Source organism: Stegodyphus dumicola, chromosome 10, assembly GCF_044657685.1.
Source record: "Stegodyphus dumicola isolate Sdum_Otavi_A_Nest chromosome 10, ASM4465768v1".
Taxonomy (NCBI): domain Eukaryota; kingdom Metazoa; phylum Arthropoda; class Arachnida; order Araneae; family Eresidae; genus Stegodyphus; species Stegodyphus dumicola.
Window position 1 is genome coordinate 177,032,178 of NC_140777.1, and position 16,026 is coordinate 177,048,203.

The 16,026-nt window shown below is 35.9% G+C and overlaps 1 long non-coding RNA gene across 1 annotated transcript in view; it reads right to left on the minus strand.

The window, feature by feature from the left end:
• Positions 1–1,655: 1,655 nt before the first annotated feature.
• Positions 1,656–16,026, minus strand: part of LOC146995211 (uncharacterized) — a 361,401-nt gene continuing 347,030 nt past the window's right edge. Inside the window, exon 4 of the long non-coding RNA XR_015043649.1 lies at positions 1,656–3,164. This is a non-coding gene — a long non-coding RNA (uncharacterized LOC146995211). The remainder of the gene's footprint in view (positions 3,165–16,026) is intronic.

A 16,026-nucleotide genomic window follows, 5' to 3' on the forward strand; every position in this document is an offset into this window, starting at 1 on the left:
TAAGCCCATCTGTTGCGAACATCTGTTGCCACTTTAAAAGAGGAAACAAATTAAAGCCTTTTTAATAATGCAAGAGAATTAGAAATCTAAATAAATGCATAAGTTGTAAAGATATATATTTCCAGAGACAATATATTCTATTTTTTTTCCAGAGGAAAAGCCTCGCTCTGACAACATCTGCGTTACAGATGGAATATTTCCAAACGAGAATGACTGCGGAAGCTACAATCAGTGCGCGAATGGACAATTATACACAATGAAATGCCCAGAGGGTCTTCATTTCAGCGCAGAACTTAAGAGATGCGAATACCCGTGCACTGCTGGATGTAGCCCCCTTTATCTTTTCGAAGGTATATGAAATTCTACGGTATCGAAGTGTTTTATTGTAAATGTTACTCATTTACGACTTGTTAAAAAGATTGAGGTAGCATTGGAAAACGTGTGAGTAATATGAAAAGCTTCACACTGACATATTATTTTCTACATTTAATGCTAGGGAATATATACCATATCTGTAAAAGCACTTATAACGGCAATAAAACGTTCGATTTTAATAAACGGCAGTTTTTTTTTACTTTATATTTATGTATTTGCTTTTGTTCCTGAAAATTTGAACGTAATAAGGGGCTGACTTTGTTAAACCACTTAGTTTAATAAGCAGAGGGCACTCTATTTGATAATCTTGCATTGCTGCAACACTCAGACTATTACATACCTCCACAATAAAATGGCTTCCACTCCTGGCGTTAGTAGTGGCCATTGCCGTAGGCAAATGTCCGCCATTGGGACAAAATTATATTGTTATGAAATGTCCAGACGCGGTAAGATAGCTTTCCCGCAAAGCAGATTTAGGGTTGCTAGAAAATGACAAAGGAAGGCAGGGTTGCCATATTTTGCGAGAAATCGCCCATTTGGCGAAATTTCGCGTCAAAACTGGCGATATAACAGACGGTTGGAGAGCCTTCTGGAACGAATTAATACCAGTTTAACTCAGAATGTTCTTAAACGCAAGACAAAAGCTATATAACACCTGTTAGTACGCGAAGTGCTTAGTCGATCGAGCTAATAGTCAGTCAGTGAGTGCATAGTCGAGTCAGTTAAGAGTCAGTGTCTCGTAGACTAGTGCCGAGTTGTTTGTCCAGTGCATCGAGAGAGTCTCTTAGTTAGCGCATGGTTGAGTTTTATCTTAGAATGCGTTAGCTCCGAGAACGACTATCTTAGAATGCGTTAGCTCGGGAGCTGTACTCTAGTGTATCATCGAGTCGTGGAGAGTCTCGAGAGTACGTAGAGTTCCGAGAAAGACCGAGCAGAGTCGGGAACTGTGCTCTGGTGTTTTGTCGTGAAGCTGTCTTCACCGTTATAGCCTGATAGTCTGAAGTCTGAGTCGTTGATTGTTTCAGCGTGTTTATAGTAGTTATTCGACGACTGTAAACATGATATTGGAGCTTTCTTGAATAATACTGGCTAATAAATTGTGTTTCGATACTTCATGAAGTTATTCACTCCAAATCCACGAACCCTAACGTAAGTGAAATAAAGCATAACAATATATTTTGAATTGTGCTGATACGTCTAATTTTTCATAGTAGAAAAAATTAAAAAATCTAACATAGATTTCTCGTGCCTTTATTTTATTTTTCACTTATAATAACGGATGTCCGCTTTAGAACACTATACAATATCTTAATAGCAAACTGAAGTACTTTTAAAATGCTGTTTATTCAATTTACTTTCGATACAAGTTAATGACTATACAACAAATACTATAGTTACAAAATATACTTCGATAGTTTTTCTTATAGTTTCTATGCAGTTTTTATTATACCATCTAAATTTAAAAATTGCTCTAAGCTTTATTTTCAATTCAATGAGCAGAGAATTTCTATCTCGTCCTCTGCGATATAGAGGTAGTACACTTTTATTAATGAAAAAGTAATGGGATTTTAATAGCAATTATTTATTAATTTCCTAAATATTTGTCTATGGTTTTCTTTTGTATCTAAGATGATTATGATTGATAAACTAAAAAGCAGATGATTTCTTTAATTAAATGTTTGTTCTCTATTTCAGTTTGCAATCCACAAGCAGGGCAGACGGAGGGTAAGTGAGACTTTTTTTTTTTTAGCGAGCAAAACACTGGCTGAAACATTCGATTAAGTGGAAGTTGAAAAATCTATCTGTTTACAATTTGCATATGTATGGTTAGATTAGGTTAGGTTATTTAATTACGGCAAAGCCTCGAGGGCAATCTGCCTAAGGGGAGGGATGCCTTCGTGGAGGATTTTCTAAGGAAAACTGGCTCGTATACACGTTACACATGGGAAAAACCACGAAAACACCCATGCAGCCAGCCCGTTCGCGGGATTCGAACCTCGGACCGAACTACCAGTGTTCAGAGACTTTACCGCTCGGCCGCTGGTGGGCCTAGGCATATTTATGCACTATTAGTTAATGAAGATTTTAAAGAGGATTAATGAGTTAAAAATTAGCAAATTTAGGCAGACGTTCGTTTAAGAAAGGACTGCATTTTCAAAGATCTAGACACGGATCCGTCATCTGCGCTACTTGCTTCATAAGAAATAATAAATGTTAGCAGTGAGTAGGAAGACTTATGTGGCAAAACACAATTAAAAATTTAAAAAAAAATAAGCAGCAATTTGTTGACGAAAATAAAAATTAAAGGCATAAAAATTTTATATACCGTGTGACATTTGAAAAGTCCGTTAACATTTGAAAATTCAATATTACACTGAATAATGTAGGTAGAGAGGATGGCGTTTCATATGACAACAAAAGCAATAATTAGCATAGCAAAAGATTGTTAACAAAGTCTATGTTCTTTATAACAAATGTTCAGCACGTCAAGCCGTAATTCATCAGTACCTGTAGTCGAGGGACAATGTTGTGAACAGCACCGTATAGCGTATCTGTAGGTATGGTGAGAAATTGCCATTGGATGTTGTCTTTTAGTATCCGTAATGAGGTCGGATGATCCCGATGGACCTGCGATTTCAAGTAACCCCACAGCCAATAATCACACGGATTGAGATATGGAGGCTTGAGATGCCAAGCATGACGGATGTGGTGGCTCAGTTAGAGATCCTCCCCAAACGATAGGTGCAAGAGATATTTCACAAGTGTAGCAATATGGGTGGAGAGCCATCCTGCAATAAAAGTCAAACTTTCCAATAGGTAAGAGAGATACAATAACACACCAAACAAGTATTAATTTAGAAGTCAAACAACAAAAATCAGTGTTATGTTTTCAAATTTTCACAGGACTACTTTCGATGGTTTTACCAAACCATCATCCTCAGCTGCAAAAGCGCAAATGAAGGAGATAAGATATAGTGATTAGATAAGATAAGAAAGACTGGACAAGACTAAGTTAAGCTACCGACGCCATCTGTTGATGAAACGAGAATTAAAACATAATTTCCTTAAAGGCTGAAGGCAAAGATAGATTGAAATTAGGGTCGTTAAGTAAAACAGAAAGATTTTCTGAATATGAAATCCCTCTAGAAAACTAATTCACCAATGGAAGATGTTTTTTCAATAATTCTGGCTGCAGAAAAACTGAAAGTGTGATTTTCGGACCAACAGTGCTGGGCAACAGAAGACTTCTGTCTTTCCCTTTTTTTTTTAACATATGCCTCATGTTCCTTAACGCGAAGTTTTAAGGCTTTCTCAGTTTGACCAATGTAAATTAAACTACACTGCAAGGAATCCTGTAAATACCCTAGGAATTCATATCCGGAATAGGATCCTTGAGTATGGAACTCGGAATTTTACTGATGAGAGAATAAACGACCCAAAATTTAAATTTCTGTAAAATACGTACATCCTTATAGCTATGTGAAGGAAAGAAGAGAATGACAACAGAACTCTTATAATCTCCTAAAGCAAGTGTGCATTTTGGTGTGTTGAGATGAGAATTTTTTAACTGCTTGATTAATAATGTTGGGTGAAAAGCCTCTGTCAATAGCTACTGCTTTTAAATAATTTAGTTCTTCATCAAGAGACAGTATGGAAGAGCAAACTTTAAGTTCACGGAAATCATAGGAATAAAATGAAGCTAACTTTTATTTAGTCGGATGACATGATTTGTAGTGTGGTGGAAGGCAAACCGATGAAGGTTGTACGGTAAACCGTTGTACTGTAGCAGCTGGGTTTCACCTCCAACTTAAGTGCACATTCATATTGCAAAGGAGGGTGGGGATTCGAGTGTAAACCGGTATATTCTACTTTTTTTTAAATCTTTAAAAGTTGCCTTACGCATTTTATTTCGAGTTTGTTTCTGTGTGTTCAGCAAGTCCAGCATTTGTTTCAAATTCTTTCAACACCTGAGAGTGAAATTTCCACAATTACGTACGTAGATTTGATCTAATTTCGAATTAGAAACTCCCACAAGAAATCCATGATGTTTTAACTATTTTGTAGAAGAAATGTGGCTGCAAAACATATACAACTATCTTAGCTTTTAAGGCTAGCAAAGGTCACATGACACATTACGTTAGAGAAATGGGTCAGACACCGGCCATCATCGAACAGCCCATACACGATTAGCACCAAAACTCCAGATCAAAATAATAGTAATGCGCGCAGGCCGACACAGACTTGACAATGCCCTGTCGGGAAAACACAAAGCAATGTAGAAATGGCATATTGCAATCATTTTATCTCCGCCATATTGTCCATTCCCAACATGTCCACGTTACCAGTTCTCAGCTCGGAGGAGAGGAGGTCAGGCCTGATTAGTCACATAAGTGCTTGGGCTCAAACAACAGAAAATACTGCTGGGAGAGCGTTGGTTCGTTCTAGAAAACCCTCGTCCGGTTGCGATGTCGATGTACATTTATGAATTCCGCGGCCCATACTCACTTCACACCTGAAGAAAACCATGAAAGCAGCCCATTCTTTAGGCTTCGAACCTGGGTAGCATTACGAGTATTCAGAGGTCTTAATCAATTCGCGTAAATAAAAGGAGAATATATTAAACACTTATAAACTTATTATATTATATGAATATTTTGTGACTTATAAGTGTCTTGGATTAGTTAAGGTTTTCAATTTGGAAGTAATGTTACTGAGATTTATTAGTGATAACTAATTAAAACCTGTTTATTTAACAGTAAAGTGTCACGAAGATGGACTTCTTCCTCATCCTGATAACTGCAGTCGCTTCATAGAATGTTCTAAAGGACAGTCTCGAACCAAGGAATGTCGATTAGGACATCATTTCAGTGAGACACAAAGGCGTTGTGTGGATGCTTGTAAAGCTAAGTGTGATTTAAGGCTTCGTAAGTATTCTAATTATTATAAAATGCATTCTAATATTAATCATTTTATGTTGATTTTGCCTGTCATCCCCGAGAATCATTCAATAATGTCACACGCCATTTATCGACGAGTTCAAATTTTCTAGAACAATAAATTTATTCTGATTAGTACTGTAGATCCAATCTTAATTACTAAATCATTTAGAAGTAAAATTTTTTCGAGCTTTCCAATCAAGACTTAAAAAAAAATCTGAAAGCGTTCATATTTTTATGTTACGCCGAAAGAGGCGTTTTTCCCCACTTACGCACACGTACACGTTTCAAGAGCATTTGAGCTAACGACTCTTTGGACTAAAAATATTTTAAAACAGCATATTTTTAGAATTTACGATAGACAGTCTGGAGATACAAATGTTTCTTTGCGTACAGCGTTTGCACTGCTCGCTTTAAAATCGCTAAGTTTCCTCCCCTGATGATCAACGTTCTCCATTTCTCGGTATATATCCGAGAATGCTGCCTACATGCAGTCAAGTCGTAAATTTGCAACCCCTTTTTTCACGGGGGAAACTGAAAAGGAGGGGCTAATCCTGCTCAGGGTAGTGAGAAAATGTAGGGGTAGTTTAAACATCTAACTTCTCTGCATTCAGTTTTATACAGAGGAAAATACACATTGAATTTTTCGAATGAATTAAATTTTGTACAATGAAAATGTATTACTGAACGATAAAGTGTAAGGCTATAACGTTGCGCGCCTCCAACTTGCACGCAACCAAGAGGTGACTGTGAAAACTTGTATAAAAGATAGAAGCTTGTGAAGGGTTTAAGTCCCTTTTTATTCAACGTAAGAAATTACAATTGCGTTCTCTTGACGCTTACAGACGGTGCCAACTTGGCAGTCAAATAAAAATAATAACCTGAAAAGAAAATAAAGACAAGATTCTAACTACGAGGCTCTCTAAAATAACTAACTCACCGCGTTTTACAAAACCGCTGCTAATTCAGCAGACTTGAAGCTCACTGGAACGATGAGCACTACTTCCCGCCAAGCACATAGGCCGCAGCGCGGGGTTCTTCAATTCTCGCTAACTACCTCCGCGCTCGCTAAGTAAGAGAATCTCTCACACCGAACGTGTTTCCTTCTATTTAAATCAGAATACTTCCGCTGATAATTTGAATCCTTGCGCGTTCTACTCAAATTTACATATTCTGGCATTGGCAGTTCCAGGGGAAAGTAAGGCTTGACAGGAAAGATAGTTTAAACTTAAAATAAATGTTAGTTAAAATAAATATAAACCCTACAAGGCAAATAACATCTTTTTACTTCCTTGTACAAAGTAAAAAGGAAGTATTGTAATCGCGAAAAGTTTCGGGCAGCATATTTCAACGAAAATATCCATTTTGATCGCTATCGAATGCAATTTAACGATGTTTTTGCGTGACATCTGTATACGTCTGTTTTTCACATACACATCGTCTGTGTCAAACACACATCGTCTGTGTTTTTGCGTGACATCTGTAAGGACAGAACAAAAGACTCTTTTCCTCCAAACAAATTATAAAACTTCTTTAAAAATTCTGAAGAAAACGTTTCGTGGCGTCTGTACGAACGTATGTACGTACGTACGTTTCTCGCATACCTCAAAAACGAATAGCCTCAGAACGTTGAAATTTTGTATATAGGACTGGTATAACATGTAGATGTGCACTTCGTATTTTGGTTGCAATCGGTCGCACCAAAAGTATATAAATATATTTAATTTTATTAAATATGAGCCCATTTTCCCTAGAAAATTCTCCATGAAATAATGCCTAGTGAAGCCTTATATGCTTTGTCATATTCAATTAAATAAGCACACAAATCAAAACTAGGATACTTTCCGTAAACAATTAGTGCTAATTAGCGCCGTTCAACCGGATTATTTGTTTATAGCAGTGCAGCCTCGTGACTTACGTGTATGCAGTGCTCAGGAAAATATATGTATTGCTCGAAAAAGGAAATTTCTAGAAGAAAATAATGTAATAATGAAATGCTAATAAAGAAATAAATATAATCCTTAAATTCATTTGATAACTATAATTTAATTTGCAATTATAAGGATATATATGTTACTAATAATACCAAAAAGTACATACCAATAGTATTAAAGGGTTTAATAATACATGAATACCAGCTGGAACCAAGCTATTCCGAGGCAGCACGCGTCATTCACATCAGTAGGTACAAGCCAATGGTAAGCTATTCAGCTTTTAAGCACTTTCACGTATTCGTAATAATTTGCCTTCTAGTCTGAGCAAATATACATAAATAAATCACGAGAAGACGGGACAGTGCTTAACTCACACAATCGTCAATAAAAGTTAAAATTTATTGTTGCATATCTAATTCATGAAATTCTGATATTTGTTTCAGATATTTATGGTAATGGTAATATTTATGGTAATGGTAATATTTATGGTAATGGTAATATTTATGGTATGATGTGAAAATGGTAATAAGTCATTCAAGGCTCATTTATTTTTCTAAAGGTTTTCAGAAGAATAAGAAACATGTTACACAAAGAAAATTTTCTCCCGTTATAAAAACTTTAAATTCTTTCGCATTTTTACTAAATTACGAAATGTGATTAAAATTACCCCATTCCGAAAGCCAAACTTATTTCATTCACTTCTGTAATTGGTACCAGGGCGCATTTTCTCAACAATAACTTGCACAACTAATTGTTGTGCTAATTTGAAACATTCTGCATAAACATCCATGCTAGTCATCTCTGTCATTTCATGAAAGTTTTGCTCCAAAATGATACGACATTTCACGAGCTCATATACCTAATTTGTGACCACCTACAAAAGCACATCATATCTCATTGGTAACTACCTGTATGCAGGACCATTTTCTAATAATCAGATGGCAATAATATCCCGTTTCTTAATACCTAATGAAATTATCTTCAAGATCAAAATCGTAAAAAACAACCTTATATTTAGCGTAGGTATAATGAAACACTCAATCGATTTCGAGGGCAGCTGAAGGTCCCTCCTCATCAGGAGAAAGAAATACATAGAAAGAAGAAAATAGGAATCACAGAAACACGTGGTGCTTATCAGCACTGCACGTGGTTATAGCTAGATTTTTAATCAGAGTTGCACTGGCCGCCTACTTTTACTGAGCCAGGCTGTCTGATCAAGCATAAAGAAATATTAGCGAAGTTAAAATAGGGAGCGAGGGGCAAATGCACATTACGCTCAAAATCTGAACTTCAAATAATGGAAAGCAACCACTAAACGGATTTTTATACCCTCTGGTAATACCAAGTGCGAGGAGGTAACGCCATCTATCGGCAAAAATAATTGAATTAAGACAGTAGAATTTTAAAGGCATTAGGAAGGACTGGATTGGACTTCAAATCATTAACTAAACTTTCTAAATCTTTGTGAATGTGAAAAGCCTCAAGAAAATCCAATTCGCCTATGGAAGAAGCCTTTTGGATGATTTTTGCAGACCCAAAATCAAAATTATGGTTAAAAGTCCAGCTATGATACGCTATTGAAGACTTGTTAATTTCCCCTTTTTTGACATAAGATTCATGTTCCTTGATACGAAACTTCAACGCTCTTTTTGTTTGGCCAATATATCTTAAACTACACTGACATGATATACTATAAATTCCCCAAGAATTCAAGACAGAAACGCAATCTTTTAGAATCGAAGGGTGAATTTTATTAATAGGGGAGAAACCGACTTGAAAATTGAATTTCTGGATAATCCGTGCAATTTTATAGCTAACAGAAGGATAAAATGGAAGCACGACAAGGTCATTGATATTATTTCTAACAGTGGAATGTCTTCTTTGATGGGAATCTGAAAATTTTTGACGGCTTTATCAATAATCACGGGAGAAAATCCACGGTCAATCGCAACTGCTCTCAAATAATTAAGTTCATTGGTAAGCAAAGATTCAGAGGAACAAACTTTTAGCGCGCGGAAAACATAATAGTAAAAAGAAGCCATTGTTTGCTTAACAGGCTGGCATGACTTGGCATGGGGTGGTAAACAAACTGCAAAGGGTTTACGGTACACAGTGGTGCTAAAATCGGTTTCATTGCGGATTATAAGAATATCGAGGAAGGGGAGGGAATTGTTGGATTCAATTTCAAGAGTGAATTGGATGGCTGGATCAATTGAATTCATAATAGATAGAATCTCGGATAAATCCTCTTTATAACCGTCAAAAACTGCGAAAGTGTCGTCAACATACCGAATCCAAAGACGAAAAGATAATTTATCAAATAATTTCATCTCAAAATAGTGCATATAAATGTCAGCAAGTACCGGACTGAGAGGATTACCCATAGCCAATCCTTCAACTTGACGAAAATATGCATTTTGGAAAACAAAGTGGGTTTGACTTAAAGAAACTTTAGTAAGCGAAACCAACTCATTAATTTCAGTATGTGTGAAGTGAAATTAATGAGTTGGTTTCGCTTACTAAAGTTTCTTTAAGTCAAACCCACTTTGTTTTCCAAAATGCATATTTTCGTCAAGTTGAAGGATTGGCTATGGGTAATCCTCTCAGTCCGGTACTTGCTGACATTTATATGCACTATTTTGAGATGAAATTATTTGATAAATTATCTTTTCGTCTTTGGATTCGGTATGTTGACGACACTTTCGCAGTTTTTGACGGTTATAAAGAGGATTTATCCGAGATTCTATCTATTATGAATTCAATTGATCCAGCCATCCAATTCACTCTTGAAATTGAATCCAACAATTCCCTCCCCTTCCTCGATATTCTTATAATCCGCAATGAAACCGATTTTAGCACCACTGTGTACCGTAAACCCTTTGCAGTTTGTTTACCACCCCATGCCAAGTCATGCCAGCCTGTTAAGCAAACAATGGCTTCTTTTTACTATTATGTTTTCCGCGCGCTAAAAGTTTGTTCCTCTGAATCTTTGCTTACCAATGAACTTAATTATTTGAGAGCAGTTGCGATTGACCGTGGATTTTCTCCCGTGATTATTGATAAAGCCGTCAAAAATTTTCAGATTCCCATCAAAGAAGACATTCCACTGTTAGAAATAATATCAATGACCTTGTCGTGCTTCCATTTTATCCTTCTGTTAGCTATAAAATTGCACGGATTATCCAGAAATTCAATTTTCAAGTCGGTTTCTCCCCTATTAATAAAATTCACCCTTCGATTCTAAAAGATTGCGTTTCTGTCTTGAATTCTTGGGGAATTTATAGTATATCATGTCAGTGTAGTTTAAGATATATTGGCCAAACAAAAAGAGCGTTGAAGTTTCGTATCAAGGAACATGAATCTTATGTCAAAAAAGGGGAAATTAACAAGTCTTCAATAGCGTATCATAGCTGGACTTTTAACCATAATTTTGATTTTGGGTCTGCAAAAATCATCCAAAAGGCTTCTTCCATAGGCGAATTGGATTTTCTTGAGGCTTTTCACATTCACAAAGATTTAGAAAGTTTAGTTAATGATTTGAAGTCCAATCCAGTCCTTCCTAATGCCTTTAAAATTCTACTGTCTTAATTCAATTATTTTTGCCGATAGATGGCGTTACCTCCTCGCACTTGGTATTACCAGAGGGTATAAAAATCCGTTTAGTGGTTGCTTTCCATTATTTGAAGTTCAGATTTTGAGCGTAATGTGCATTTGCCCCTCGCTCCCTATTTTAACTTCGCTAATATTTCTTTATGCTTGATCAGACAGCCTGGCTCAGTAAAAGTAGGCGGCCAGTGCAACTCTGATTAAAAATCTAGCTATAACCACGTGCAGTGCTGATAAGCACCACGTGTTTCTGTGATTCCTATTTTCTTCTTTCTATGTATTTCTTTCTCCTGATGAGGAGGGACCTTCAGCTGCCCTCGAAATCGATTGAGTGTTTCATTATACCTACGCTAAATATAAGGTTGTTTTTTACGATTTTGATTGTCACATTAGCGTGTTTCTCTTCTAGTCTATCTTCAAGATATTTGACTGTTGTTTTAAGATCGAAACATACACTATCGTTAATTAGATAAGATTTGTGTAATATAAGCCCTCCATTATACAAAACTGTTTTGCAAAACTTTAGCTTTTAATAATAATTAAAATGCATGTAGTTCTGCTCTTTAAATATATTTTAAGAGAAATTATTTTATTTTTCAGCTTGTGTGATGCATGACTACCGGTGTGATCATGAAAAACGTGAGTTCAATTTTCTTTTGTCCTAATCACAAAATAATATCTTAATTTTTAGAAGGTAGTGTTATCACAGCCGTATCATGAACTTCTTCCATTCGAAGATATCTAATCCGACATTACTTCATTCTCTCAATTTACAAGATGGCAGCTATGGAACGACATGAGCTTTGAAATGATCTAAATACCACAGAGAAGTCACTTAACACACGCAAGTGAGGTTTGCTAGTTAGTTATTGATTAAGCAGACCAAACGTGAAGCATTTCAGGATGGTAAATGCAAATATGCGGAATTGCTATATGAAACGGACTGCTGCTTAATATTCATTTCTTATCCATTTCCCAAGGGTTGGATAAAAAACAGCTTAAGTACATCGATGATTCTAAAACGCCTTTATTATCAGAGGTACAAACATTTATACTCCCTCAATATAATAGCCTACTATGTCTACCACATTTTGCCAAATTACTGAAAGGCATTGAGTGTAAACAGCATGTTCACTTCTGTTGATAACTCGCAGCGAACACCTTACAGCATGCATTACCTCCTCTCTGTTTATGTCAAAGATCTCTCGAATTGGTTCTGTCATTTTGGGAAAAGGTCTCAGTCACACGGACTCATTGGGAGAGTATGGCCAACAGGTCCTGATAAAAGGACTTATTTTCCACTACCTTTCACACCGCCACAACAGGAGATCCTTGACAGCACTCGCATTGACAACACTCTTTATCATAGACAATGACAGGAGGTTTCACTTGAGACATCGTCTATGTTCAGCAGTCACCAGAAAACGATGACAATTGTTGGTGGTAAGTCTCATCCTCCTCTTTGACAACAGGCAAGGTCATAATGAGAACGCTGTCATGGATGTCCAATGATAATGTCAATGGCAAGTACTGGAGCACTCGCCATACTCATCCGATATGACTCCATGTGATTATGCTGTCTTTGCTTCCCAACCCCTCACAAGAAAGGATAGAAAAAAGACGTTTAGGGACTCTTTTCAACAGTGCAGAGGAGGTTATATATGCTTTAGGGGGGCGTCAATAGAAGTAGATATTCTGATTATGTGCGAAGCCTTTCAGTAGTTCGACAGAAAGTCTCGAGCAGGGCAGATGATTATATTGAGGATTTTAAGTGTTTGTACCTATGGCAAAGTTGTTTCAGTACAATTGAAGGTGTTGTTTCTAAATTTTATCCAACCCTTGTGTGAGAATGCTTTTTCCGTAAACGAAGTAAGTTATGATCAAAATTCTACAGTAGCATCATACTAAAATTTTACGAAATAGTGTTCATCCTTGTTTGGTAATAATGGCACATGGCAACGTTTCTTTTAAGAAAGTTCCCTGCACCATTGTTTACACTTTCAAATTATTTTCATTTGTGTTGTGTCGTTTTCTGCTGATGATCCCACCGTTTTTAACCATTAACGATTATAATGCAGTATTAATAAATTTTTATTAGAACAAAAACTAATATGAACAACGTTACCTTGAACATACTAAAATTTAGTACGCGAATTGTTCCCACAAGAAAATACAGCTGGCTAAAATATTTAAACCTAAGGAAAGCTTACAGCTTAAATCCTTACTAAGACCAATATCGCGGTACACCTCAACTCAACCCAGCAGGAGGAGCTCTGACCTAAGTTGTCATAGAAAGAGAATGATATTATCCTACGGGAAGAATGTACTGTCTACCAGCCGCCGCATCAAGGTTGAGATTAGCAAATCAGACAGCATTTATTTATAAAAAGCAAGTCAATGTTACAGTTGTATCATTTTGGAATAATATGAAAACATATTATTCCAAAAAACTATGATAACCAAGGGATCGAGACCATAGGGTTGTTACACTGGCAGCTAATGAGCGCGTTGTCATAAAAAATTCATCAGAGGTTGCTTGCACATGCTCCGTAATGATTTCTAATTCGAGGATTAGCTTTTCGTACCGCTTCTCTCTGGATAATTTTAATTAGAAAATACTGCATCAATACTTCGCATACCAGCATTTTTCTAAAGACGAACTGAAATATAGTACTAAATGTTAAATTAATATCGCTTATACGAATTAGTGAAAAAATACCAATAGCTAACACACCGTATTTAAGGCAGTTAGGAGAAGGAGTGAAAGCGAGGGGTAGTCCTCCCTCGAGTGGACCGATGCAAGTCGGCCAACAGAGCGGCCGAGCGGTAAAGTCGCTCAACACTGGTAGTTCGATCCGGGTTTCGAGTCTCGACGAATGGGGGATGCATGAACGTTTTCGCGGTTTCCCCCCGAGTGTAAAGTATATAAGAGCCAGTCTTACCTAGAAAGTCGTCTATGAAGGCATCCCTCCTCTTAGACAGATAACCCTCGTGTACTTTGCCGTTATCAACTAAACCAAACCAAACGAAACCAATGTAGCTCTAGCTTCCTTCCTTTGTGTGGAAACCCGACTACGCTTGAACGGTGCACATTTCAAAAGAATTACATTCCTTTTAATGCTTTTGAATGTTAGATAAAAATGTGTATCGTCTAGTATTCTTTGTTAGCACAAATTGCTACTAGACCTTCTAGGAAGCCTGTTTAGTTATTTATTGCTAATATAAAAACATGAATGCAATAGGATAAAGGTGTAAAATACCCTTTCATTCAACTCATTTTATTTACAGAAGGCACAGTCTTTCTGCTTACAAATCCACCATCCTCTTGTGGCGATAAGTCTAAAGATAATGGTAAAATAAACTAAATTTCAATCTAAGCTAGCTGTTCGATAATACACAAATTAATTTAAATTAGCAGGTTGACTCTGAAATCTACATCGGCGTGATATTAAACTTCGGCGGCAAGAATGTCATGGCGAGATTCAGAATCCAAACAGCTGGAAATAATGTGCGCATTCAGAAGCGAAACACGCTCTGATTAACCTTTTCGCTGCTTCAGTTTAAATGCACTCTTGTTCACCCTAACTTATTCACATCCTGTCCAGAAAACGCGAGAAAAACAAGATTTGTCGGAAAAGGATAACAGGTTAAAATATAACTACTAGTAAAAATTGTAGAAACCTCATAAATATGCTTAAAAAAAGTGTTAGTGAATAAAATATAGGAGATTTATACCTCTAGTGCATGGTTACAGCCGAAAACATTGCGGCAAAAGCATCGCGGATGAAAATGTCGAGTTGAAAACAACGCAAGGCAAAAATGTCGTAGTATAAAACATCGTGGGAGAAAACATTGCACGGAGAAAACATCGCAGTTCTAAAATATCGCGGTAGAAAATAAAGCAGTTCAAAAACTTCGCAGTTTCGTCGTCGAAAATATCGTGGTAAAAAATCAAGTGCCTACAAATCATCGCATGACGATAACATCGCATATATGTGTTTTTCAAATCGCATAGTGACATATTATGTAACTGACTTTCGTTATAACTAACAAATCGACATCCAAAAAATTGATTGCACGCTATTACGTGAAAATGCTAACGACACTTTAAGAAGAAAGGGAAGCAAAATAATTTTTAATTTTTCTTAAAACAATATGAGATTAACAAATGTGAAAGAAAATAATTTGAACATTAACTAAGCAATTTTTACAGATGTGAGCTCATGCAGTTATTTATCTTCCTTTTTCTAATCATTTTTAGATTGTATTTTTTATGAAAAATTATCATTTAAACTTTACAAAAAAAATGCTTAATTTATTAATGATCTTTGTTAATTATTTATATAAATGTAAAATTCTATTAAGTTTTTAAGTTGCATTAATTTTCTACTCATTTTCAATTTCTAAATGCTCAAGTTTATTTCTTATTTTTTCAACAAAAAATTATTAGTTCGTTCAAATATATGAAATACAGAATAAGAATTAATTTTTCCTTCAAAGATCTTTGTACGAACATGCATTTACAACTTTCAAAACTTGAAAAACGCATGTGTGCGATGTTATTGTCATGCGATGATTTTGTAGGCACTTTATTTTTTACCACAATATTTTTGACGACGATGTTTTTAAACTGCGAAGTTTTTGAACCGCTTTATTTTTGACCACGATGTTTTGTACAAAAAAAAAAAAAAAAAAAAAAAAAAATGTTTTAGAACTGCGATGTTTTCTTTTTATTTCTCCCATTATGTTTTGTGCTACGTCGTTTTCGCCTTGCGTTGTTTTCTCCGCGATGTTTTGTCGCGACGTTTCGGGGGCCACCCTAGTACATAAAATGGTGCTACTTTGGTAGACGGTTGCACGGATTTTTGGCGATTTACGTTGGCGCAATTGTTGGCGCGGTTTTTTACAGTCGTCAGCCATCTTGAAAAATGCTGTTTTTACGTATTTCATAGTAAAGTATTCGAAACTTAAAAAAAATAAATATCGTTAAAAATAATGGATTAATTTTTTGTTGAAAACGTTGTTTTTTAAGATCGCTGGCAAATGTAAATAAATACATTTACTAAGAGTATAAAATGCTAAAGTAAGGTTAAATTATTACTTTGATATAATAGAATAAAAACACCGCTATAAAAACATTGCGCCAACATTTAATTGGAATATTATTTAAATTG